This window comes from Delphinapterus leucas, chromosome 12 (genome assembly GCF_059928025.1).
Source record: "Delphinapterus leucas isolate spDelLeu-1000000601 "Yukka" chromosome 12, BTC_Dleu_Yukka2, whole genome shotgun sequence".
Lineage (NCBI taxonomy): Eukaryota > Metazoa > Chordata > Mammalia > Artiodactyla > Monodontidae > Delphinapterus > Delphinapterus leucas.
This window is the reverse complement of record NC_143140.1, coordinates 91,564,479-91,591,965: the sequence shown is the minus strand read 5'-3', so window position 1 is coordinate 91,591,965 and position 27,487 is coordinate 91,564,479.

Here is a 27,487-nt window from a genome sequence, read left to right as displayed (position 1 = left end):
AAGTACGAATCTCCCAGCTTCAGTAATGCAGTAGCAGGGCAGTTCCGGCTCTGCTCTGAATTAAGCGTAACTGGTTCTCGGGGAACCATTCCTCAAATTTTGTTCTTTTGCCTCTCAGGCTTTTCACTGCTTTTAAACTGTTTTCCCCTCTGGGATGGTGGAAGTCAGGCCTGGATGGTGAGTTCTGTGCTTTGGAAGGCCTGTTAACACTTTCAAGGGGGACCCTTACCGCTAACACACTGAGGCTGGAGGGTGTCGTGCTGTCTGTAGGGCGGTGGTTCTCACGGAGATGACGGACACCTCCTGTGCGCTGACCTCGTTACAAGACCTGAAAACGTAGGTTTTGCGTGTCTTCCCCTAAACATAGAGGACATTTAGAATGTCAGTGATGACTCCTTGCTCTTTGGCCTAACAGAACCTGGAGAAAGCTACGGCCCAGAGGAAATAGATGAGAACAGCACATCTAAGTGCGTTTCTCAGCTTCCCAAGGATTGGGTAAGATGATACTCTTTCCAAGGCGTTTAAGGCTCATAGGATGGGCTTAGGTCAACCAAGTACCCTGAATCCAAGGACCCAGAGCCAGAGAATGCCAAATAATTGGAGGTCTCCCCCTCAGTCTCCCCTGTAAATCAGAATCTTCTCCTGTCATTTTTGGCTATTACTGGGAGATGTCCAGCTATCAGTTCATAATGTAGTCTGATTGAGCTCAGTTCACTGAGACAGATGCTACACGTAGAGCTATTTCTTTTTTTTTAAATGTAGGTTTTATTTTATAAATTCTAAGCTACTGCATTAATAATAAAAGCATCCATGTGAGTAATACAAGAGTTGAAAACTCAGATGCTGTAAGGGCCAGCAAGTAACCTAAGTGAAGAGGCCCAACCGTCAGACAGCAGGACTGGTGGGGTCTGTCTAAGGGAAGCTGCGACCCTCAGCCAGTCGTGGCCATGTGGGGATGTAGGCTTGAGAGTCCTCTGACTTTTCAAGAAAAGTGGGAAAATGAAATTTTTATGTGAAGTCTCCTGGATTTTAAGTATTGGCAACTAATTCCAAAATGTTTAAAACTTTGAGCAGCTGAACGACACAAATCTAACAATCAATCCAGCACTTGAGTCCACGGTCTCTCTTCTTATTTGACCCTTTGAACAGTGTCACCATTCGGAAGGGCAGAGGGTGCATCCCCCTTTATGGAAGCGTAAACAGAGTTCACAACCACTAATGACTTGTAAGGGCCTCCCAGCGAACTGGGCAGAGCCGGGACCCAGACTGAGGAGGTTCTGTTTTCGTCGGGGCATTCCGCTGGCTGTCCCTGGCTGCTGGCTCGCTGGGGGAAGCCCACAGCAGGTGTTCAGGAAGGCAGGCCTCCCCCCATCCAATCCTGTGGCTCTGCCGTCTTCAACCCACGCCTGCAAAGTCACCTGGTCTGGCCAGCAGAGGAGGGAAGATGAGCAAGCATCACTTGTGGGGACCCTTTATGGGCTAGCCTGGAAGCGGCAAGAGCTTGGTAACATCGCACCAGAACCCAGTCGCAAGGGAAGCTGGTAACTGTAGTCCAGCAGCATGCTCAGTAGAGAGAGGGGTAGACAGATTCGGTGAACTGCTGCTGCTTCTCCCGCAAACGTACATGAAAATGATTCATGTTCTCCAATGTCGTCCTTTTTGCACTTGAAATCTCCTTTGCATTGAGGCTTCGAATTTTTGAAATATTATTAAGATTAAAACTAGAACATGGACTGACCTGATAAAAACACCCAGCTGCTCCCCGGTGTTCATTATTTCTAACACAGTGCTTTGCACATAGAAGGCATGCAGTCATGTTTACTGAAATGGATTGAAGGGGCCCTGGGGTTGACACCGGCCTGAAGGAGCTGGGGCCAGTGGCTCCAACCTCTCTCCAAGCAACTGGCCTCCCAGTCTGGCTGTGCTTCCCACCTGGGGAGACAATGAGTGCAGGGGGAGCAGGGGGTGAGTGTAGACATAACACCCCTCTGTGCTGTGAGCAAGTAACCTGGGGTAAGTAGGTCGCTTCGTCTCTCCAAGCTTCTGTTTCTCATTAGTAGAATGGAGATACGGTCCCCATGACATATTACAGCATTGCTATGGAGTCACATGAAGTCAACTGACCTGTCACAGTGCTTAACATACAGAAGATGTTCAATAAACAGTTGCTAAATCAATGAGATGCTAGATAAGGCGCTGTGGCTGGAGCACCCTGGCAACATTATTGGGGAAATCCCAAGTGACCCAGCACGTAGGTTAGTGCTAGGTCCTCACAAGCAAAACCCCCACACTCTTCACACAGCGGGGTTTGTCGTAGGAATCCTGGGGCTGACAGCTGCCCCAGGAGAGGGACTTCCTAACCAGTGTGCTGGGTCCATGGTTTCTCTAGGACATACTGACCAGCCGGCCTTGGGAGTGGCTGGGTGGCCCCCACGTTTGCCTTCCAGCCTCCAAGCAGCTCGGTCAGGGGTCCGAGGCCCCTCTGCTTATCCCCACGTTGTATCAGTAGCTCATTCTCTGTATGTACCAGGGCGTGAGGAAAGTTGGGGTGCTCTCTCCTTTTTCAGCAGAACAAAGCTTTTGTTTTTCAGAAGCCTAGGTCACACAACAGTTAAAAATGGGGCTTCTCCGGTTGCAAGGAAGAGCAAGAACTTTCCCGGCCGCAGCCACCAAGGCCTGCAGGCACCTCCCCAGGACGCTGTGGGCTGTGTGCGGAAAAGTGGTAAAACGGGGGCCCTGAGGGGGGTGGGGGGAAAGCTGCGCATCTCAGGTCCAAGGTGGGACCAGGGGGCTTCCCTGGTGGCGCAGTGGTTGAGAGTCCGCCTGCCGATGCAGGGGACACAGGTTCGTGCCCCGGTCCGGGAAGATCCCACATGCCGCGGAGCGGCTGGGCCCGTGAGCCATGGCCGCTGAGCCTGCGCGTCCGGAGCCTGTGCTCCGCAACGGGAGAGGCCACAACAGTGAGAGGCCCGCGTACCGCAAAAAAAAAACCCAAAAAAAAAAACAAGGTGGGACCAGGACCCTGCATTCTGATGGAGCTCCCCAGGAAGTCCTTCACTGACACAGGTGACCTCAGGTATTGGTGCCTTCTAGGGCTAGCCTTTCATGTGATGTGCAGTCGTGTGTGCAGGGCTGTAAACCGTACTCCACCCACTACGGTGGTTCTCAGACCGTAGCTTGCATCAGAATCACCTGGAGTGTCTGCTAAAGCACAGATCCCCAGGCCCCAACCGGAGCGTCTGACTCAGTACGTCTGATATGCAGGCCCCCAGATTTGCACGTCCGGCAGGATCCCAAGTTCCCAGGTGATGCTGCTGCCGCTGGCCTGGGATCACCCTTAAGAACTGCAGCTCCAGACCAGGCTTCTCGACCTCAGCACCACAAAGAGCTGGGGCTGGGTAATTCTTTGTCCCGGGGCCTGTGCCCTGCAGGATGGTTAGCAATATCCTGGCTTCTACCTACTAGACGCCAGCAGCAGCCCTTGAAACTGCGGGTTAAATCCATTTCACCTGCCTGCACGAATCAAGGTCTTTTGAGACTCGCACGTCCTCCATGCAGCACTTGGCCTACACAAAAATCTGCCTGCCCGAGTAGTTCTCCAGGAACTTGGAGTCAGCTGTGTCTAGTTCCGGCTGAGCTGGTTGAGACCGGATAGGACCACCGACCCTCCAACTGAGCATGCGCGTGTGTCCGCTCTGTGACCTTTTGAGGTCAGAGGGCAGAAAACTCCACTCTCAGGTCAGGCTTAGCCCCTCCCTTTGGAACATGCAGAGGCCTGGAGCTTCGGTACACCTGCGCAGGACGGCGATGACCTCACCTTTCTCCAATCACCTTTCCCCACGCTCTCCACGCTCCCCACGCATCAAACAACCTGCTTCTTCATTCTTCATCCCATAAATACCCCGGGCCCCTTGCCTTTGGGGAGGCAGGTCCGAGGCTAGTTCTCCAACCTCCTCACTCGGCTGTCTTGTGAATGAACCCTCTCTTTGCTGTAAGCCTCGGTCTCTCAGCGCTTTGGGCGGCTACGTGTCGGGGCAAGATGAGCCTAGTTCAGTATCACCCTGACTTGTGACAGCCAAACATGTCTCCAGACATTGCTGAATGTCCCCAACGGGCCGAAAGTTCTCCCCTCCAAACACCTATTTGAGGATAATTGGTCTAGAGGAGGCCAGAGGCCTTCCTAATATTGGCAAGTTGGTTTGAAGGTTATTGGCAGTGAGGTGATATTTTTCCATCATCTTCTATATAAGTTCTCCTGGTCTGCTCGCTTTTCACCCCTGCCTGCCCTCTGCCCCCGGGGATGCTGTCCCATCCCCACCTCTGTTTACTCCAAGCAAGGACATAGCTCTCTCCCTCATTCCCTTAAGTTGTTCCCCCCCAACTTTCTTTATCACAAGAATCAGCTGATCCTCTTGTTAAAGAAGGTTCTCAGGCCTCCCTCTGGACATTCTGACTCAGGGCTGTGGTGAGGCCCTGGAATCTGTATATTAAATGTGTCCCAGATCGTGCTGACATCGTAAAATCTGGGCAGCTCTGCCTTGGCGCTTCTCAAACTTCAAAGTGCAATCACACAACTCGGGTCTGGTTAAATTCCAGATTTTGATTCTGTTGGTCTGGGGTGGAGCCTGGGATTCTGCATTTCTAAGCAGTTCTCAGGGACACCAGCATGCGCTGGGGCCACAGACCCCTTCCAACTGAACATCGGACTTCAGACTCCAGTGTTTCTGGGGATTCACTGGCCCTTCCCTATCTCGGGAAATTTCTTATGAGCCTTGTCTATGCTCCATCTGCCACCATGTTCTAGGCCGAATCCCCATCCTTTCATGCCTTCCCGTCATCATGGCCCCAGGTCTGCTCTCTGGCTGCCGCTCAACCACAAACCCCCTACTTTACACACAGCAATTTCCTTTTCCCTTTCCTTCACTCCTCTTTGCTGACTCCTTCTGAATCAGAACCAGCTGGAGAGTGTGCCTTGAATTTGTCACCTGAAAGCTTCCATCAAAGTGTTTTCTTCAGTGAAAGTCCAGCTTTGCTTCCATGAGAAATCCTTCATTCTTCTACTGCAGTGGTTCTTAAAGTGTGGTCAGCACCGCCAGGGACACTGTGAGAAAGGCAGTGAATCGGAAACTCTGGGGGTGGCCCCCACCTGTGTTTTAACAAGTCCACCAGGTGATTCTCATGCACCTTGAGGTCAAGGGAACCTCAAGGCTGGCTGTTCTAGAGCACAGCCAGCTTTAAAACAGATTCCCTCTCCCGTCTGCTGAGTAAACATCAGGTCTGTGTCACACCAGCCTATGAGGTCACAGCTGCTTGGTTGGCTGCCGGACTCCAACAGCTAGTGAGGTTTAAGCCATTTGAATAGTTCTGCAGGTGGCATGCCACCTTACTAGATGCAATATACATTTACAAACACAGGCGATCTGGAAGCATAAGTTGTCCTTTTGATTTATACCTGTAATGACGCTCATGCCTAAATTATTTATGTAAGTGATAAGGCTCCATCAGTTGTAGGCGCTCTGAGGTGAGTCTATGTAGATAACTGCTCTCCATCCTGAAAATAAAATATGTCAGAATAGAATAACACGGTATTTTCTTAAGAGCGAAATGATGATGTGATTTGCAAATGCCATGCTTTCAGGGCAGGAGTAACATTCTCATCATTCATAATCTACCAACAGACCGGGAATCTAGGAGCTGTTATAAAGGCAAACAAGGTGAAAGTCTATCTAAACATGCCAAACACATCGAGTATTTGTTTCTGAATTATTTAGTCTTGATCACCCACACATGCTGATGGTTTCATGTCGGCATTAATTACCTCATTGAATCACCTCCGTGCACGGAGAACCGGCTGCAGAAACACTGCAGACATTGATTTTGAGTTTGTTGCGCTCTAAATGAGCACAGCACACCTAAGAACAAAGAAAAAAGAGTAAAACTGTCATCTGGAGACCTCGAGAGAATCTAACAAGATGCAAACCCATTGCTACTTGGTTTCCCATTAAGCATCAAGCTAGTTTCTCCATGAAGCTGGGCTGGCACGAAAGGTGGGCATGTGTCTGGTGAATATGGTCTCTGTGAAAATGCTCCATGGTGGACCAACTTTCCTGTCACTTAAAATATGGTTTCTGAATATGGGGACCAGTACATTATTTTTCCTCGTTCTCCTGATTTACACCAGTTTTTCCTTTCAACTCAATTGGATTAAAAGTAAATGCTGCAAAGCCAAAGAAGAGAGGAAATCTTTCCTGTTGATCACCGTTTCAGTGGGGGAAGGTAAGCGCCAGACCCTCAACCCTGCAGTCAGAGAAGCAGAGAAGTGGGCTTTGCTGCATGTGCAAATCAAAGTGCACGAGGGGAGGGCACCATGCGAGCGGAAGAAAGCTGGAAGACAGGGCACAGCCTGTGACAGCCCCTTCCAAAACGGGGAGCAAGTTGCTGAAACACAGATACTGTGGGGGGCAGGACTCTGAGACGGTCCCCAAGATTCCACCCCTGGCGTGCACATCCCTCTGGTGTGGTGGGACCTGTGGATGTCACGAGGTATCACTCTGCGGTGGGGTTTCCGATCCCCTGCCTTTGGTAATCAAAAGATTATCCCGTGTGGGCCTGACTTAATCAGGGGGACCCTTGAAAGAAGGTGACATCGTAGGGACTCGCTCCTGCTGGCCTGCAAGAAAGCAAACGTCCATGCTGTGAACGGCCCACGGGGGTCTTGAGGAGCTGAGAGCAGCCGCCAGCGGCAGCCACAAACAATGAATTCTCCGCAGGGCACGTGAGCTTAGCAGAGGATCCTGAGCCTCCAACGAGACCCCAGCCCCAGCCGACACCTTGATTGCAGCCTCTGGAGACCCTGAGCTGAGGATGCAGACAACCACACAGTGGCCGCCTGGGCACAGAAACTATCAGGTAATGATTTGTTTTAGCTGCTGGAGGTGTGGTAATTTGTTATAGAGCAACAGGACACTAATACAGATGCATAAAATTGTTCAGGAGAATGTTAGTAAGTGGTTATTTACTTAATTGAAGCACATTTTTTTTTACAAAAAAAAAGTTAACTTGAAACTACATTGATCAGCTGAGTCAGCCAGAAAAAAACATTGTAAATTCTCTCCCTGGAAATTAACAGCCCTAGAAGACCCTTCTCCCGTCTGCTCTCCATGCCATTTATCTGAATCGAGTGACATTCACTGAGCACCTTCTGCATTCCTGGCTGTCCCGCACAGGCGAGCATATGATCCCCCGGTTCTCACTAAAGCAAAGTTTAGAACTGCAGTCACACTAGCAAGGTGACTATTTTTTCTGCCTCTTATCTTTCTTTAAACTGAAGTATAGATGATTTACAATGTTATATTAGTTTCTGGTGTACAACAAAGTGATTCAGTTATATATCTATTTTTTCAGATTTTTTTCCATCATAGATTATTATAAGGTATTGAGTATAGTTCCATGTGCTATACAGTAGGTCCTTGTTGTTTTCCTATTTTATATATAGTAGTGTGTATCTGTTAATCTCAAACTCCTGTTTTATCCCTCCCCCACACATTTCCCCTTTGGTAACCATAAGTTTGTTTTCTACGTCTGTGAGACTGTTTCTGTTTTGTAAATAAGTTCATTTGGACCATTTTTTTAGATTCCATGTATAAGTGATATCATAGGATATTTGTCTTTCTCTGTTCAACTTACTTCACTTAGTATGATCATCTCTAGGTCCATCCATGTTGCTGCAAATGGCATTATTTCATTCTTTTCATGGCTGAGTATACACCACTATGTATATATACCCATATTTATCCATTCACCTGTCGATGGGCATTTACGTGGCCTCCATGTCTTGGCTATTGTAAATAGTGCTGCTATGAACATAGGGGTTCATGTACCTTTTTAAATTAGAGTTTTCATCTTTTCCAGGTATATGCCAGGAGTGGGATGGCTGGATCATATGGTAGCTCTATTTTTAGCTTTTAAGGAACCTCCATATTGTTTTCCACAGTGGCTGTACCAATTTACATTCAGTGTAGGAGGGTTCCCTTTTCTCCAACAGTGTAGGAGGGTTCCCTTTTCTCCACCCCCTCTCCGGCAGTTATTGTTTGCAGACTTTCTGATGATGGCCATTCTGACCGGTGTGAGGTGCTAACCTCATTGTAGTTTTGACTTGTGTTTCTCTAATAATTAGCGATGTTAAGCATCTTTTCACGTGCCTGTTGGCCATCTGGATGTTTTCTTTGAACAAATGTCTGTTTAGGTCTTCTGCCCATTTTTTGATTGGGTTGTCTGTTTTTTTGATAATGAGTTGTATGAGCTGTTTGTATATTTTGAAAATTAAGCCCTTGTTCACATCATTTGCAAATATTTTCTCCTATTCCATAGGTTGTCTTTTCATTTTGTTTATGGTTTTCTTTGCTGAGCAAAAGCTTATAAGTTTGATTAAGTCTGACTTGTTTATTTTTGTTTTTATTTCTATTGGCTTGGGTGACTGACCTAAGAAAATATTGCTACAATTTATGTCAGAGAATGCTTTGCCTATGTTCTTGTCTAGGAGTTTTATGGTGTCATGTCTTATATTTAAGTCTCTAAGGCATTTTGAGCATATTTTTGTGTATGGTGTGAGGGAGTGTTATAACTTCACTGATTTACATGTAGCCGTCCAACTTTCCCAGCACCACTTGCTTCTTGCCTCTTTTGTAGAAGATTAATTTACTGTAGGTGTGTGGGTTTATTTCTGGGCTCTCTATTCTGTTCCATTGATCCATATGTCTGTTTTTGTGCCAATACCATGCTGTTTTGATTACTGTAGCTTTGTAGTATTGTCTGAAATCTGGGAGAGTTATGCCTCCAGCTTTGTTCTTTTTCCTCAGGATTGCTTTGGCAATTCTGGGCCTTTTGTGGTTCCATATAAATTTTATGATTATTCTAATTCTGTGAAAAATGTCATAGGTAATTTGGTAGGGATTGCATTAAATCTGTAGATTGCTTTAGGTAGTATGACCATTTTAACAGTATTAAGTCTTCCAGTCCAAGAGCATGGGATATCTTTCCATTTCTTTGAGTCATCTTCAATTTTCTCTATCAGTGTTTTATAGTTCTCAGCGTTTAAGTCCTTCACCTCCTTGGTCAGGTACTCTTATCTTTTCTTGATAGTGGGTCCCAGTCCCCCTGTGTGGTTCCCACCTCGGGTTAGTTCTGGTTCTCTCCAGAGCCATCACACAGGTTTGAACCAAGACTCCCAGGGAAAAGTGCTTGGGGTCCACCATTTTTCTGGCTCTCTGCTCTGGCCTCCACATGCTGCCTCTTAATGAGACCTTTACTACCCACTTAGCCTCCCTTGGGTGCCCAAAGAATCAGCTTCCCCACCATCTACTTCACTGACACCTTACGCCATGTTAGAACCTCTCGGGTCCTCAATATACTGAAACTATGGATAACCCAGATGTCCCTGGGCATCCAAATAAAAGCTCCCATGAGGCTCTTGTGTGTAAAGGATGGAGGTGTGTAGTCAGCAGCAAATCATCTGACACCTCCCCATCAAAGCCCTCAGACATTTCTACAAATGCCCCCACCAAAGTGATGCTCAGTTCCAGCCTTCCCCACCTCTCCCCCCAACACCCAGGCCCCTGTTTGTTTCTCATGTAGGGAAGTTTTGTTACTTTGGTGCCTCCATTCTCTCTTTCTGCCCCAAAGCACTCTCAAAGCCTCATCAATCCCCACCATCACCCTACTCCCAAAAAGAATAGTCTCTCTTCAAGGGGAATTCCCTTGCCAGCTGCTAGGATAATAAACTCTCTCAGGATGTTGGAAACATGTAATGTTCCCCAAAGAAGTGGAGGTAGACCCCAAAAGACCTTATAGCATTTGTGTAAAGCAGCTTGGCTTAGCATCTGCTGCCTAAGAAACGACCCCAGAGCTCACGGACTTCAAACAACATGGATTTATTATTTTTCATGTCTCTGTGAAATCTGACGGGGCTGCTTCTCGGCTGCCTTCCCCTGAGCTCACTCACGCAGCTGCATCGAGCTGGACTGTTGGCCTGGAAGAGCCGTGATGGCCTCACCGACATGCCCGGTGATCATGCGGCTGTGGCTGGGCACCAAGTTCCCCTCCACATGGCCACCCCCTACCCCATCACATTAGACGGTGTCTTCCCAGAGCCGTTCGGGGCCGTGTTCTAAGAGGCAGCAGACGTCACAAGCCTCTTAAAGCCTAGTCTCCGAAGTCACAAAATGTCATTCCTACTGTGTTCTGTGGGTCAGAGCATGTCGTCACAAGGCCAGCCCAGGTTAGGGGAGCACGCGGGGGACAATGGGCTTTAAGTCCTGATGGGAAGAAAAACAAACTCATATTGCAAAGAGGCAGCTCTGCCTGGATGGGAGTAACCATAGACCATATTTTGCAATCCCCTCCTCCAACCCCCCTCCCCCTCTTCCTCACCAGCTGGTTCTTTTTCTCTTGTTCTCGCTCCCTCTCCCCAACTCCCATTACACACAGACACACACACACACACTCTTAAAACGCAGATGTGAGACACAGGGTCCTGGACCGGGAGACAGGTCTGAGGAATGAGAGCATGGCTCCTCAAGGCTCTTTGCCCTTGGTCCTCAGCCTGCACTTGTCTTAAACATATTGATTCCAAGGGCTCTCAGCTCCCAGTGTGGCTACACTTGCCTGGTACATCTAAATCCAAGAAGTAGGCTCTGTTTTGTCCCAAACTTGGGTCACCCTTGCTCTCCCACATGGAGCTGCTCCTCAAGCAGCCCTGAGAAAAGGTCAGTGCAAACGGAGGCTCTGTGACACCCCTCCTCTCAGAACCGAAGGCCTCCAGGCACTGGACACACTGGCCTTTTCTTCCTATGCAGGGACATCCTGAACACCAGAGGCCAGCAAGAGTCAGGCTCCGAGGACAGCAGGGGCCAGACATCATGGTCCTGAGACTTGACTGGATGGATAGTGAAGAGAACCAAGCAGAAAACAGGGCCTGGAGCAACAGAGCACAAGTGAGGGCAACGGGCAGGTGGGACGCCAAGGTATCGGCTATGATCAGGAGGTGTCGGGGGAGCGTTGGAGTGGATCCTGGAGCAAACAGTGAGAAATTGAGCCTGAGGGCGCAACCGGGCCAGGAACAAATCCAGATGGCGTGGTTCACGGAGAGAGGTCTTTCTGTGCACACAGCCCACGGAAGCTGCTACATCTCACCTGTGTGATGTAGAGTCCCGTGAAGAAGTCAAGTATGAAAAACAAATCACAGCCTCCAGGGAAACTCCACAAACTTAACCTTGTCACCTTGAAGGAAATGAGCCCTTAAAAAAGTAGACTGCAGAGCCCGATTCCTCAGTTGAAGTATCCAAGTTAATTAACTTGATAAATTTCAGCTTTTCTCCATGCAGTGTAGACAGAGGCACACTCAGAGAAAATACAAGATTACTTTTCCCCAAGGAAAAGCCCAGCAATAAAAAGGCTTTAATCTGTGTCTTTTCAAAGTCTACAACTTCCCAAAGGGGATATCTTTCCTTGTCCCTCCAAGGGAATATTCTGGGTACTCACATGGACACATCTGGCTGCTCAAAAACGTCATGGTCGAGAAAAGAAGCAAACAAAAAGGACTTATTTGCCAATTTAAGAGTGAGGGGTGGCAAAATTCTTAGGGATGAGGAAAGGAAGAAGACAGGCTTTTTCAAACAGGCAATTTAGCAATTATGTTTGGGGGGAATTTTTTAAAAAGCAGTTTGGTACATTTCTATTTTTAAAGTAATGACATATACTTGATCAAAAATTGCTAAAATGCTATTTGCAGCAAATTGCACAGATAATTAAGTCTAATTTCAATGATGTTTGAAATAATAGCAATAAATCTTTATGGGTTCTTGTATTCAATCCATACTAAAAATCCATCTAAATTTTATTTTAATACAGAGTTTTCTCATCTCAGTGACTTTTTATGAGTTTAGTTAGCTAAGGATATGTCCACATAGGCAACATGGAAAGAAGGAAATTATTTGGTGAACTCAAGTGTTTTAAAAATAGATTTATTCTAATTACATATCGTACTGCTTCAATTCTTCATTATTTTTCCTTCAATGGCTTCAGTATCTGTATTGTCAATTCCCCTCACTCAAGTTTCAGAATGAATGGAGTATAATTTTCTCCCATACTTATAATGTGGGTTGAACGTTATAATAAATACAAAATTTAGCAAACTACTCCCCAAATCTACATGAGGGTAGTGGGGGGGAAGGTGGTAACGAGTGGTTAGATTAAAAGGATCCCTAGACACAGTGTTGTTGAAAAATATCATAGTTCAAGGGCTAAACAGAGCTCTGAAACCATACCTCCCGCAAAGTAGCACAGAGAAATTCAGTTCTGTTATTCCTTCTGACGCTCTCAACTGCTCAGGTATTTTGGAGCAGAAAAGCAGCTTCCCAAAGGCACACGTCTGGTGAAAAGACTTCTACTGGGACCCACCCTGTTCCCTGAACCCAGGACCCAACATGTATGAAGTGGTTTACAGTAGAAGTATTCACTAAGCCCTACGTGATGCCAGCACCTACAAAAAAAATGCACCCCTGTTATCTAGATAGGTCAGCTGAAATTGTCTTCATACATGAATTTCTATAATAGTATATTACTTTTGCATCTTATTTCAGGGGTCGGCAAACTTTTTCTATAAGAGGTCACATGGTAAATATTTGGGGATTGCAGACTGTCCATAAGGTCTCTGTCACAACTCATCAAATCTGCCATTTTAACACAAAAGCATCCATAGAAAATACAGAAACAAATTTGTGTGGCTGTCTTTCAAATAAAATTTTATTTACAAAAAATGCGAGGTGGGACAGGTTTGGCTTGTGTGCTGTAGTTGCCAACCCCTGCTCTAGTTGATGCCTAAGGCCACAGAATGTTGACGTTGCCACCGAGGTCAGCCTCATTACAAAATGGAGGGTACGAGGAGGTCTATGTCCTGAGTGAAATTTTTATGGGCTCACCTTATATTTCAACACGCACACACTTCCAAAGAAAGATTTAGAAAGGCTTAGAGTAAATCCCCATTTGGAAATGCACAAAAGATACTTGAAATGATCTGAAACTACTCAAGGAAAATGGGAAAATACGCAACTAATCTGGTGGTTTTCCCACATGCAGGGGCTGTATGGGAATAAATTTCAAACTCGGGATGAATTAAGCCCTGGGATGGACCCTGAGCCTCCTGGTGGACCAAGCGGAGATGCAAAATTCCTCGCAGCCCCGTATTTCGGAGGGTTACTCAGACACGTCCTGACATAAACGACATGGTTGTATGTGGACAGATCTTTAGCAGAGGGGCATGCATTTCTATGCAGAATCAAGTTAATGCAGGGCATTGCTTTGTGTTTGTGCCCCCAGAATAGAGCCTGGAGGATGAGCTCATCCCGCAGGCCTGACTTTTTGACCCGAGTTCCCACATGAAAGAGGCTGAGTGACAGCGACTGTGTGCTCCACAGAATAAACGTGGAACTTCTCTCTGGAGCACCAGATTATGTCCAGATTTTGAAGACAGGCAAATAACACATCTGTACTATTTAAAATGAGTGTGCGAACCTCCTAAAATCGGAATATCTGGGTGCAAATTCTGGCTTACTTCTGAGCCTTGAGGAAGTTGTGTAACGTCTCTGAGACTTAGCTCACTAATCTGTAAAATGGGCTCATAATAGTACCTCCTGGGGTGGGAATAAGGATTAAATCACCGGCAACCTTGACACAATTGCAGCCCCACACAAATTGCTGGCTCTGTCTCACGTTTCCAGCCTCCGTGAAGTTGGGCCCCTGCCCGTCTGCATCTCTTGGTGCTCTCACTGCCCCTGAGACACCAGGGACCCTGTTCCTACTCAGACAAGTGGCTGGTGTTTCCAATATCCAGATATTGAGCATGGTAAACTTCTTGTTCTGCCTCCATTTCATCTCTTAGTTTCTTCCCAGAAACATTCCTGGGCTGGCTTTGAAGGTTCATTGGCCCCTGGACTGATCAGGAAATGATGCCCGGTTCCCACCAGCAGAGACACTAAGAAAACGGTCTAATATCACACCTGACATTTTCAAAAGATGCGATCAGATCTGAATTATTTTGCATGTTGAAGGAGAAACTAAATAATTCATAACACTAAACCACTCTTGTTTGAACAAACATTGCTTATCAGAATTACAGTGCTGTCTATGGTAGGTCATGAATTTGCATTCCTAGCAACAAAGCTATTTATTATTTTTTTACAAATATCAGGTTCTTATAGAACCTGCATTTAAAAAAAAAAAAAGACTTTCTTCCTTGACATAAAACCACTTGCCTTTAGACTTCATCGCTCACATTACTCAATTTCTTTTTATTTAATTATTCAATTCAAAAATTATCTATTGATTGTCTGCTGTGTTCAAGTCCCTCCCTTCAGAAGTTTACATTCTGAAAGGGAATATAGAGTGTGCAACTGGTTGTGATTTAAAGCAGAGGAGGGTTAGCGTGACAAGAAAGGCTGCAGCTCTAGAAGGAAAAAGTCAAGGCTTCAAATCCCGGCTCTCCACCTTCTCTGCAGAGAGAACCCAGGCAAGTCTCTTCCTCTGCCTCGGCTTTAGTTTCCTTGTCTGCACAGTGTTAATCAGAACACCTTCCACGCGGGGCTGACCGCACTGCGTTGCACTGAGACACCACACTCAAGTGCCTGCCTCAGCCAAGTCTACAGGCGAACAAAATAATGACAACAGACGAAAAGCTGCCCAGTTTAAAGCAGGATGGAAAGACCACGCAGCAAGAGATTTAGAAACAGACTGAGATTTAGAAAAACAGAAATGAATTAGGAAAAGTAAATAGCTTACTTTTCTCCATCACCTGAGTCTGTAATCTAAAATTCAAAACTCCTACAGCCATGCCTTGGTCACTGGCTCTTATGAAAACAGCAAGAGCAGAAGTTAAGGAGGTGACAATGTGGTGAATGTACAAGGCTCTGGAAACAGACAAGGATGTGGGATGCGGGAGAAGTGTGGCCTCACCCAGGCCCTGGGAAAAGCCAGCAGAGGGGAAAGTGATTTGCCATGCGAGACGCCCCGTTATAGAGAACGTATTCAGGGCATCACTCAATCTAACGCTCAAACCCCGAACCCCAGAATCCCTCGAAGACCCCCCTCCTGCCTTCTTCCTGTTTTATTAACTATCAAAACCATCCTTTTGCCCCAGACAGGCTTTCGGTCATCCCATGAAATGACATGGGCTCACTTCAAATATCCCTGCTTCAGTAACGTTAATGGGTTGGGATTTGTGGAAGGTTCTTGTGAATAGAAAACAGCAGAAGGTACGGGATGTCAGCTCTGAGGTTAGGCTCTGCAGAGACCCTGGCTTCCGTCTTCCAGGCTGTGTCTCGCCCTCTCACACCCACTCTGACAGATGCCGGCTGCCTTGCTGTGGACTGCCCTAGGGAGAGGCACGCGAGGCAAGGAACTGAAGACAGGCTCTGGCCATCAGCCAGCGAGGAACTGAATCCTCCCGGCACCCATGTTGTGAGCCTGAAAGGGGACCCTGCCCCGAGCTGAGTCTCCAGATGAGACAGCAGCCCTGTTGACACCTGGGTGACAACCGTGTGGGGACTCGGGGACAAGCAGCCAAGCTGTACCCAATTCGTAACCTACAGAAACTCTGAGATAATAAATGTTCGTTATTTAAATCCATTACGTTTGGGGTAATTTGTTACACAGCGATAGATAACTAAGACATTGCCTATATGCTATTTTCTTTGAAAAGAATTTCAAATTTTCCTTAAGATGAGGAAGAATTACCCTCTCTTTATTCATTCAGTTTTTCCTCAGTAAGAAATTTTATGAGCCACTCATAAAAAACAAAGCTAAATTTAGCCTCTACCATTTAAATCACCTCTTTCATTCTCTACCCTGCTTATCACAGGACCTGAAAACATGCTCCTTACATTTTAAGATTTTATATTTTTACTTCTTAAAAATGAGAGAAAAAAAGAAAAGCCAGATATTTTCTCTGCAAACAGTATTTGTGCTCTTTAAACAAAGAACAGCATTCTCCCTCAATCTCAATTTCTAGCCTCCTGCTCTACCAAGTGTTGCAAAATTACATTTTTCCCTACATTACCTGGAAAGATTGTTCCTTTTCCTATCTTATGCACTAACTGCTCTGACAGTGCAATCTCTGTGCAAAATACAAAGAGCCCGTTATCTGGTAAATTAAGGCTTTGTTTACTGTGGGTGTATTATGGGATCATGACATTCCTCTCATCCTGCCCGCTGGGGTGGTGGCATTGAGCATCACCAAACATCTCAACTCATTCCAGCCCAGTCAAGACTTTGCTCCAAGCAGCATCCTTAATATTCGCCATCTGCAGTGGGTGCTTCTACCAGCAGAAGATAAGTCATAAGCAGTGTTCATAAAAGAAGACTTGAATCAGGCTTTGTCTCCATCTACAAAACAATGTGGAAAACGGAAGCAACTATCTGGATAGTTCAAGCATCTTCTCCATCAAAATCTACTTTTGCTGGAAATAGCTTGATAATTTATATTAAAATATGCAGGGGGGGAGTTTTCATTAGTTAAGCATCCTGTGGTCCTGAATCCCCTTGCTGGCCAGTCCAGACCCTCTTCTCTGTGGGAGTGACGGATGGGACCCTACTGGGTGTACTTAGTTGGCATCACCCTCCTCACCTTGTGCCGAGTCCCTGCAGGAGGCCTGCGTGCACCTCTGACCACGATGCTCTCCACCCAGCTCTTCCGCCGGCCTCCAGGTCACTTCACCCTGGCGCAGAGAGGCCTCCTGACCCCTTATGTAAATGGCTGCCCTTCCTGCTGCCTAGTTTCTCTATCGTTTGTCCTGATATGTTTCCCCTCTGGGCCCCCATCCCTTCCTGAAATTACATATTTACTGACTCATTTGCACGTGATTTCTCTCCCTGGAATGTGGAAACGTCAGGCATAAAGTCATCAAGTCGCAATGATCGAATACATGAATGGGTGAATTTAACCAGGTTGCAGAAGAAAAAAGAAAATAAGATGAACGTCTGAAAAGAAAAAGAGCACACATATGATGCTCCAGCAGCCCAAGTAACTGGATTATGAGGATATAAAAGAAGGAAGCTTTTGAAAAAGTGGAAACAGGGAAATAAAAATATTAGCTCATCCTACAACACAAGGCATGAGAGGAAACGTTCGTGGGTTATTTCAGGAGCAGTGATGGGGGAAGGGGGGAGCGTCCGTAGCTCTGCCACCTGTGGGACAGCCGGTCACATATCTGTGAAGAATGAAGCCATCAGCTGGGATGACAAGTCCACCAGCCCGGCTCTGTGTCAACCCCTCCTGGCTCAACACTTAAGGGCACGGCCACCAGGAGCCAAGACAAACGCACCCTTCATGGCATTCCTTGTACTGCAAGGTGGTGATAACCCGATAACTGAGGGGTAATGAGATCCGCGGCCGTAATTGAGCCTAAATGACAATTGTGGTGAAATGACTGGGAACCGCGCCTCATTACAGGACGGCGCGCTCCGCCCAGGCTCCCACACCGACCCACGGCACGGACCCTCTAACGATGATATCTTTCGCTGCTTCCTGTTCCTGCAGAAGTTGCCGGATCCACATATATGGAGAGAACAGATGGATGGCTTGACCTTGGGCTTGGCCTGGAATTTGGCTGCCGTGGAACAAAGGAAAACGACGTCCTCTTCTCTGTTCAGGACAAAGTCCTCGCCTGCTCGGTGAGAGTGCGCACAGCCCCGCCCCGCTGCCCTCAGCTCCGCCCATCGAGGCTCGAGCTGGGTCCTAGAGAAGGAAGCCAGTGGTTTCCTGTGGTTTCTGCTTTGGGTTCTTAAGCAGGGCTTTGCCCAGACCTTCTGCTTGTCCACTTTCCCTAATGTCAGCATTTCCTGCTTGGCTTCTTATCCCAATGCCGAGCTGTCCCTTTCTCCTTCTCCACTGATGCTATGATGACAAAACCAAGTCCAAACAATTTAGAGAAAGGGCATCGATAACCAACAAGAAAGTGCCCTCCATCCCCTGACAGACGACAAGCCCACGAAGGCCCAGGACACTCCTGCCCTCCCAGATGCTCAGAGACCTGCCTGTCCCGAGACTGGGCCCTCTGGACAGAGGCTTAGGATAACCTCACAACTGAGTACCTTGGATAAAAGGCAATTAAGTTATTCAAAGGAAAAAATAATTGATTGGAAAGGAGTTAAATTGTGCCATATAATCAAAACAACCAGTTGGGGAAAAAATTTTAATGTGTAATATAATTTACTAGAGTTAAAGGGAGAGTTGGGTAATTCCAAACAACCACTTCTTCTCACTGAGTTCAGTAGTTTTCTAGCCACTCCGTCCCCACAGGGGGACAGGTTGTCACAGCACCATGTGGACAGGAACAGGTGAGCAAGAAGACGTGGACCCTAAACAGTAACCACACCGCAGCGCAGTTGCCCCGAGAGAGCATGAGTCCGCTGCGGCAGGGCCGCATCTCAGGCACCCCTTTATCCTCAGGGCCCAGCACAGGGCCTGGACCATGGAAGGTGATGTATTAGTTTCTTATTGCTGCTGTAACAAATCACCACAAACATACTGGCTTTAAAAAGCACAAATTTGTTATAGTTCTGGAGATCAGAAGTCTGACACACATCTCACTGGGCTGAAATCAAGACACTGACAGGGCTGGTTGCTTCTGAAACTCTAGGGGAGAAATGGTTGCTTTGGTTTTTCCAGCCTCTAGAGGCCACCCACATTCCTGGGCTCACAGCCCCTCTCCCCTGATCTTCAAAGCCAGCAAGGGAGTCTTTCTCACATCTTATCACTCAGACCTTGACTTTTCCACCTCCCTCTTCTACTTTAAAGGAACCTTGTGATTACATTGAGGCCACCACATAATCTAGGACAATCTCCCTATTTTAAGGTTGGCTGACTACCAACCTTAATTCTACCTATAATCTTCAATCCCCTTTGTCATGTAGCCTAACATATTTACGGATTCTGTGGATACAGAGGTGGACCACTTTGGGCAGCCCTTGTTTCGCAAACCCCAGTGCCCAACAGATACGTGTTTAGTGTTGAGTCATGAACAACACTGGCTATTTAAGACAGTCACATGGCCAATAGATAATATCCCAACCTCAAGGCATTTCATATTTTAAAAGGAAACAAGCCATCCAAATTATTGTCCGTTTCTACATCACTCCCGAAGGTAAATATTGGCAACTTTCAGCCATACTAAGAAAGTGATCGTTGATTAACTGTATCATCAATGACCAAGTGGTCAGTGCTTCAGACTAAGGGCATAGCGTTGTCTAGTCCAGAGGAAAGTGGCAGGAAATGTTATTGGTTAGGTTGTCCTTGGATGCCACATAATGGAAGCCATAAAAGTTGTTTTTTAAATTTTTTTTGTTTTTTTTAAATAAATTTATTTATTTTTGGCTGCGTTGGGTCTTCGTTGCTGCATGCGGGCGTTCTCTAGTTGTGGCGAGCAGGGGCTACTCTTCATTGCCATGTGCGGGCTTCTCACTGCAGTGGCTTCTTTTGTTGCGGAGCACAGGGTCTAGGCGTTCAGGCTTCAGTAGCTGTGGTGCACGGGCTTAGCTGCTCCGCAGCATGTGGGATCTTCCCGAACCAGGGCTCAAACCCGTGTCCCCCGCATTGGCAGGCAGATTCTTAACCACTGTGCCACCAGGGAAGCCCAGAGTTGTTTTTTTTTTAATTCTGATTTTGTTGGGTTTGCTCAGTAAGCTCTGGAAACTCCCTCTAATTGACAAACACCATGTGCTGGGAAGAAGGCTGAGATGGGGCGGCAGACTCATAGCTGCTGGCGGTCCTGGAGAGAAGATTGATATTTTAAAGTTGTTTCTCCAATGGAAAAGGCAGGGCCTGATCAGGTACATTACACGCATCCACAGCTTCCTGCCTTTCCCTTGCCAAGTGGCATTTCTCCCCGCCAGGCACTCTGCTCTTGCTCTTGAGAGCCTGTCAGGGCTGATGGCAATTCCACCTCCCCGGAGCCTTGGGACAGGGATGCTCAGAGCAGCGCTGTCCATTTCAGCACCATGCAGGAGGGTGAGCCTAGTTCTGCCCTCTCCTTGGGGTCTCTGAGGCTACGTTGCCTCTCGGACATCTTTAGGGCAGAAGAAGCACCTCTGAGGAGTGAGGTTAGACACGCAGGGTGAGGCTTTTCCTTTAACCATGCCCTAAGCCAAGGTGAGGCCACGCTCAGGTTAGTCTCCTGTGCTGTGAAGATTTGGTTCTATATCTTCCTAGAGGATCTGAGAGTGGCTGCCCACAGCGCATGCGGAGGTCTGTGGGCAGCTGAGCAGGTTGCAACTTCTTTTTCAAGAAAGAGAGGGCTTGCAGCCTCCCTGTGGTTCCAAAGACCCCTACAAACTAATTATTCTTAACTTTTAGCATCCTGGCAATGTAGACAATCCCACTTATGACCTTTGCATTATAACTTAAAATTGCTTTATGAAGAGAAAAGATCAATATCAACGTGTTAGAGGTGCACAAAATATTTTTAAGGCAGAAGATTCAGATTCATTATTATTATAATTGACTATGATTTATTGGATATTCCCTATGTGCCAGGAAGTATACCAGATGCTGTAAAAACACATTGCCACATCTAATCAGTACCACAACTTAAGAGAAAGATCTCTTGCAAAGGAAAATAGTGAAGTTCAGAAAAGTGATATAGCTTTCCAGGTGGTTGCAATACCTGTTTTCAATATTCAGATATGTAGTGCTATTTCCAATTACCTAAATATCTATTTTCTTGTTGGTCTAATCCATTATTTTAAAAATGTAAAGTGTGAATCATTTACATCTTGAGATTTTCAAGAGACTTATATGTTGCCTTAGAATTTCTAATCAAACCAAGGTGTACTTCCTGAAGTATTATAACCACACCCTCCTTGTTAGATGCTTCCAAGACAGTTTAATGATTTTTAGTTCCAATATCCCAAATGTGGCCAACCTTCTCTTCTCTTGTTTATTATCCATTTACATTTACCCCAGAGCCATCCACTGCTAGAAGTCCTGTTTGTGGTGAGAGGATTGAGGAGAAATGGGAATTTTAAGAAAAACCAGAGGAAGGTGGGGCAACTCTGAGTCCTTCCAATTCCCAACCCTGGAGCCGACCACCCCCATCCCTGAGCTGCTCACCCCTCTTCCCCTCAACCTCCCTTTCCCTCTTTTCTGAGTCAAAATTCCTTCTCTCAGAGCCAGATCCCCCTACCCTAGGCTACATCAATTTTGACAAGACTTTCTGGGTATTGAAAGGCTAAGCCAGAAAGAAGACCACAGTTCTGGACCCTGGCCCTCTCTCAGGTGGAACATAATCAAAGGCTCATGTGATGAGTTATTATACAATTCCATGTGAAATAAATACCTAAATATGGGTATTTTCACTTCCTCAGAATTTCAATCACTAAACATTACAAGATAGTAACATCACTACAGTAACAGGGCCTGAGGCTCTGCTCCGGTGCCCACTGAGAAACAGAAAAACAGTCCTGTTGTCCAGGAGCTGGCCTGGCAGGTTTTGGTGTTCTTCTGGTGAACACAGAAAACTTCACAAGATGTCACATCAGACAAGGCTATTTTGTGACCATGATGGACTGAGACAAGAATAAGACCACTAGTAATCATGTTTAAACAGAGACAAACCATGCACATTGTCCAGGCCACAAAATACCTGACATCCCCCCATCCTGGCTGACATGAGTGACTGTGTCTTTACTAGTGATAGCCTAGCCTTGATCTAGTCTTCCCTCCTTTAGATAAGATTTATTACAAAGCCCAGTCATAGAATTACCACCACTTCCTGACAGCATCCAATCCAGAGCAAAGCTTAAATCCTCCCCCAAATCACCCAACCAAAGCCCAGATCCTATAAGTCCTCTTTAACACACTCTAACTGCAATCCTCACAGTTCCCAGTAGTGTACGTTACCCCTCAGGACAACAAGTAACCAACCCAACTTTTACAAACACAGGTGTGTTTTCTTGATGGTCTTTGGCTGGGCTGGGGGTGGGCATTGACACCACGAACTATTAGTCAGTAGGTCTAATTGACAGTTGTGGACTCCTAGCTTGGCAGACATTCTTTCAAGAAAAATGGTAACTATGTAAAGGTGATGATTCTGTTTTGAAAGCTATGTTAACCTCTGGATTCCGCCATTTCCTCACATTCAAGATGTAAAAGGGATAAAAGGGAATGGAAACAGTTTTCATCCTTAAAAATAACAGTGTGTCCTGATAGGAAAATAGGCAAGAGATATGAAAATCAATTCTTTGGAAAGAGACACAAATGACACACTTAGGAAAAGAAGCTCAACCTTGCACATAATAGGAGAATTGCTCATTGAAACTGAGATGCCATTTTTCATCAGATTAGTGAAAATCCAAAAGCTTGACCACACATGGGAAAAGAGGCAGGACTTAACCTGCCTCCTGCTGGACTTACTGGTGGGAATGACAATGATTCAATCCCTGTAAAGAGAGATTTGGCAGGAGTTGACAAAATTTCATATGCATTACCCTTTTGAACCATCAGTTCCATATTTAGAAGCCTGTACCAAAGATACACTGGCAAAAACTCAAAATGACATGTTCACATGGCTAGTTACTTATTACTGTTCATAACAGCAAAGGCTGTTAACAACCTAAATGTCCATCAATAGGGAATGGAGCTGATTGAACTTGAAGACAACAGAATACTATGTAGCTGTAAAAGGAGTTAGGAATCTCTCTCTCTGGTTATGAGGTTGTATCTACAGGATAAATGGTCAAGTGAAAAAGCCAAGCCGCAGAGCAACATTACTAGTGTGCTACCTTGTATGACTGAAAGGGGAGGGAGGGTCCAAGGTCAGAAGCTCGATCTTACTGAACACACCTGACCCAACGGTTTTGGCTTTGAATCTACATAATGTTTTACAAATTTTAAAAGCAAAATTAATTTAAAAAGAAAAAAAATCTCTCAGAAAACTGAAAATAAGCCAAAAGAATATCCAGCTTGTATCTTAACCACATGAAAGAATTCTTATAATAACCCTAAAACACAATATTTCGATGGTATATCTTTAATGGGATATATCCTAAGGCCAGAAAACATCTGAAAGTAATCCTAAATTGCTCTCTCTATCTTTTGTTAGTTATAATATTATTATTATTTTGAAACACACACACATACTAGAGATAAGACAAATAATAATTGTTAACATTAGGAAAAAGGTTTTCAGTGTAAAGAAAGATATACTTAAATTTAAAGTGTTCTAAATCTTGTGTTCATCCACTGCTATTTCCTTAGAATAAGTTCTTAGAAGTAAAATTATATATGCAACATTTAGATTTTTTTTAACATATTGACAAAGCAGCCTGCAGAAAGTTTGCAATAAATTTGAAAGCCACTTAATATAGCATGTACACGTGAATAAAACCAGAGGCTCAAACCATGGGGCATGATTACAGAAAGTATTTCCGTTTACTGTAGTAAAAATGGAGAATTATGGAAATTAAGGCTGTAGTTTTCCACTGAACCCAGAATATATAGACCCTTGAAGGCCAGGCTATGGGATTTGGAATCCATTCTGTATCGACAACCAATGAACCTCTGATGGCTTTATTTGGATGGGAAGTGCTACAACCAAAAGTTGAACTTCCAAAGGACTAGTGTAGCAGCCTGTAAAGGTTGAGAGTGGAGCACCTAGACAAGGGACACGTTAGGAAGTTGTTGAAATGGCAAGGTAAGAGGTGGTGAGGACCATAACTGGGGTGCCAGCATGGAAAATGAGGCAAGGGAGCAGCCGGGAGCGATGATATCTACAGGACACAGCAAAGGGAAAACTGGTAAAGTGAGTTTGCAGAAGACATGGCCAAAGTTTTGATTAATGGTGAGAGTGGAGGGGGTAGTCTGGTAGAGAAGAAAGGACACATCTTTACTGAGGACAAGGTAAGTTTGCATGAGATGGAAAGAAAATGGAGAATGCAGAAGTTGGAAAAACTCAAATGGCCTCAAGTTTATGTAAGGTGATTTAGTAATGTAGAAGGTAATACATTCTGTTCCCAAAATGGACACTCAAGGGCTTCCCTGGTGGCGCAGTGGTTGAGAATCTGCCTGCTAATGCAGGGGACACGGGATTGAGCCCTGGTCTGGGAGGATCCCACATGCCGTGGAGCAACTAGGCCCGTGAGCAACAAGTACTGAGCCTGAGCGTCTGGAGCCTGTGCTCCCCAACAAGAGAGGCCACGATAGTAAGAGGCCCGCGCACCGCGATGAAGCATAGCCCCCACTTGCCACAACTAGAGAAGGCCCTCGCACAGAAGCGAAGACCCAACACAGCAAAAATAAATTAATTAATTAATTTTTAAAAAATGGACACTCAAGTGGGAGTTTGAGAAGGATGGTGGTTTTGTAATACATTCTGTGGGACCTATGAGAAGAAGTCATTCAAGATGAGTATAAGTATTTCCCAGCAGCACTGAGAGCTGTCCGAGTTCTACTATGTGAATTTGAATTGATGTCAGTCTTCCTAGATGTACAACTTTCTCTGTAAAATGCAGCAGCAGAGAGAAAATGATGTGAGTTGATTAATGGGTTGATTGAAAGGAAACAGTGCATTTATTAGTTCAGTACTTACCAAGCTCTTGGCAAAGGACTCTGGATGGCAACACCATTCTACCAGCTCCATATGCCAGGATGAGGACCCAGTGGCACATCAAACACACATATTTTCTGCACTCAAGGATGTGGTCCAAGAAAGGACAAGGAGGAAGAGGAATCAGAGACATCATGGAGAGCGTATCTGAAAGATTTACCAAGGGGTCCAGTGGTAGACAGGCTAATGATGGCCAACACAACCTGATGGGCTGAGAAAAGGGACAGTGAGATGGCTAGCACCGGGTACCAAGATGACTGTGCCATTTTCGGACTACACAGAAGTTCACCCTAAGGGATGTGTGGGGTATACATCCACGCTGTCATCCTGGTGAAGCACTGAGCCTGTGGGTCTGTGACCATGCAGTAGGGAATCATTTTCCAAATTGCCTGTCCAAAAGGGGACACCTTTTTCTAATTAGCACAAAAGCACTCTATAGTTTGAGCTTAAGGTCACAGTGAAGATCCAGGTTTACCTGAGAAAGAAAGTAGGGGATTGTGATCAGAGAGAATGTCAGATTTCAAGTTTTGGGGGGTAGAACAAACTCAATGGAATCGGAGGATATTTGAAGAAAGAAGCAGGGAAGAAAATAAAATTAAGAGCAAAGGAAGTGGAATAGGAACCAGAGGGCTGATTCATATATTGGGGAAATGGAAGAAAAGCAGAATGGAGGAAGATAGAATGGAGACACAGGCAAGGAAGCTGTATTCTTCCTCACTTGGTGATCAGGGCTGCGTCTTCCGTCTTGTCACACTGTAGAATGCCTCCTGATAAGAAGAGTTTGCTTTTGCTGTGTATTCTCCTTTCTGGAAGACTCAGCTCTGACTACAAAGAGTATCTTATTAAGCATTTGGCTCAGCTCACCCAAAACAGTAAAGCAAATAGCTTTCTTGTGTCGTTCCTTTTTTATTTGTGTGTGGCATTAACATTAAACACATGATGTTGCAACAACAATATAAGTGACGACTTAATGGGCTGAATTTAAATTCAAGTAATATATCCATTCATCTAAAAGCTACCCCTTAAAAGTCTGTAAAATTAATTTATTGAAAAATTTTAGATATAACTCTACCAGAAAATCTCCTCTGAATAATGATGCCATAGATTTTGCAGCTTTTTTTCCCCTTTTGGACCAGCTCTTACCTTCTCCCTACAGATGAGTTGCCAAAGATGTGACCAAAAACCTCAACCCATCAGGTTTTAGAATATGTGTCTCCAAAACCTCAAAAATCCACAGGGGTGTTTAGAGAAAGGCAGGGCACCAGAAAGACATGCAATACACAAGATGTTAATTGGAAGAATTACCAGAAAGAAAAGGCAGGATATGTCCCTCTGTGGGTTGATGCTGGTGTGAGTTTTCCAGGAAGGACCAAAAAACAATCACAGGTCTCAGCTCTGTTCATTTCAATGTTCATTGAAGCTGATCTCCCACCAGGTTGGATTTATTTCCTGGGGCTTCTGTGACAAATTACCAAACACGGTGGCTTGGAAAACAGAAATTTATCCTCTCATGGTTCTGGAGGCCAGGAATCTGAAATTAAAATGGAAGCAGGGCCACGCTTCCTCCAAAGCCTCTAGGAGAGGATCCTTCTTTGCCTCTTGTAGCTTCTGGTGGCTCTTGGTGTTCCTTAGCTGGTGGCCACGTCACTCTAACCTCTGTCTCCATCATCATTGAATTTAGGGCCCACCTGGATAATCCAGGGTGAGCTCATCTTTCTTTTTCTCCAGCTTTTTTGAGATATAATGGACATTTAACATTGTGACATATAACAATGTGTCGATGTATATACTTACATGTTTCAAAATGGCCACGATAGAGTAGCTAATACCTCCATCACATCATGTAATTACTGTTTCCTTTTTTTTAAATTTTTTTAATTGGGGTATAGTTGCTTTACAATGTTGTGTTAGTTTCTTCTGTACGGTGGAGTCAATCAGCTATATGTATACATATAACCCCTCCCTCTTGGACCTCCCTCCCACCTCTGCCATCCCACTCATCGAGCTCGTCACAGAGCACCGAGCTGAACTTCCTGTGCTTAATAGCAGGTTCCAACTAGCTATCTATTTTACACATATGGTATATATATGTCAATCCTAATCTCCCAGTTCGTCCCACACTCTCCTTCCCACGCTGTGTCCACATGTTCATTCTCTACGTCTACACCTCTATTCCTGCCCTGCAAATACGTTCATCTGTAACATTTTTCTAGATTCCACATATATGTGTTAATATACGATATTAGTTTTTCTCTTTCTGGCTTACTTCACTCTGCATGATAGACTCTAGGTCCATCCACATCTCTACAAATGACCCAATTTTGTTCCTCTTTATAGCTAAGTAATATTCCATCATATATAGCCAGGACATGGAAACAACCTAAATGTCCAACAACAGATGAATGGATAAAGAAGATGTGGTATATATATACAATGGAATATTACTCAGTAATTACTGTTTCTTTTCTGTGGTGAGAACATTTAAGATCTGTTGTCTTAGCAACTTTCAAGTATTTAATACTACTGTATTAAATTATTGTATTGTATTAAAATATTGTATTGTTAACTGTAATCACCATGCTGTACATTAGATCCCCAGAACTTATTCATCTTTTAACTGGAAGTTTGTACTCTTTGATCAACATCTTCTCTTTTCCATCCTTTAACTGGAAGTTTGTACTCTTTGATCAACATCTTCTGTTTTCCCCACCCCCTGGTAACCAACACAGTACTCTCTGTTTCTATGATTTCGGACTTTTTAGATTCCACATATAAGTGATATCATACACTATTTGTCCTCCTCTGTCTGACTTATTTCACTTAGCTAAATGCCCTCA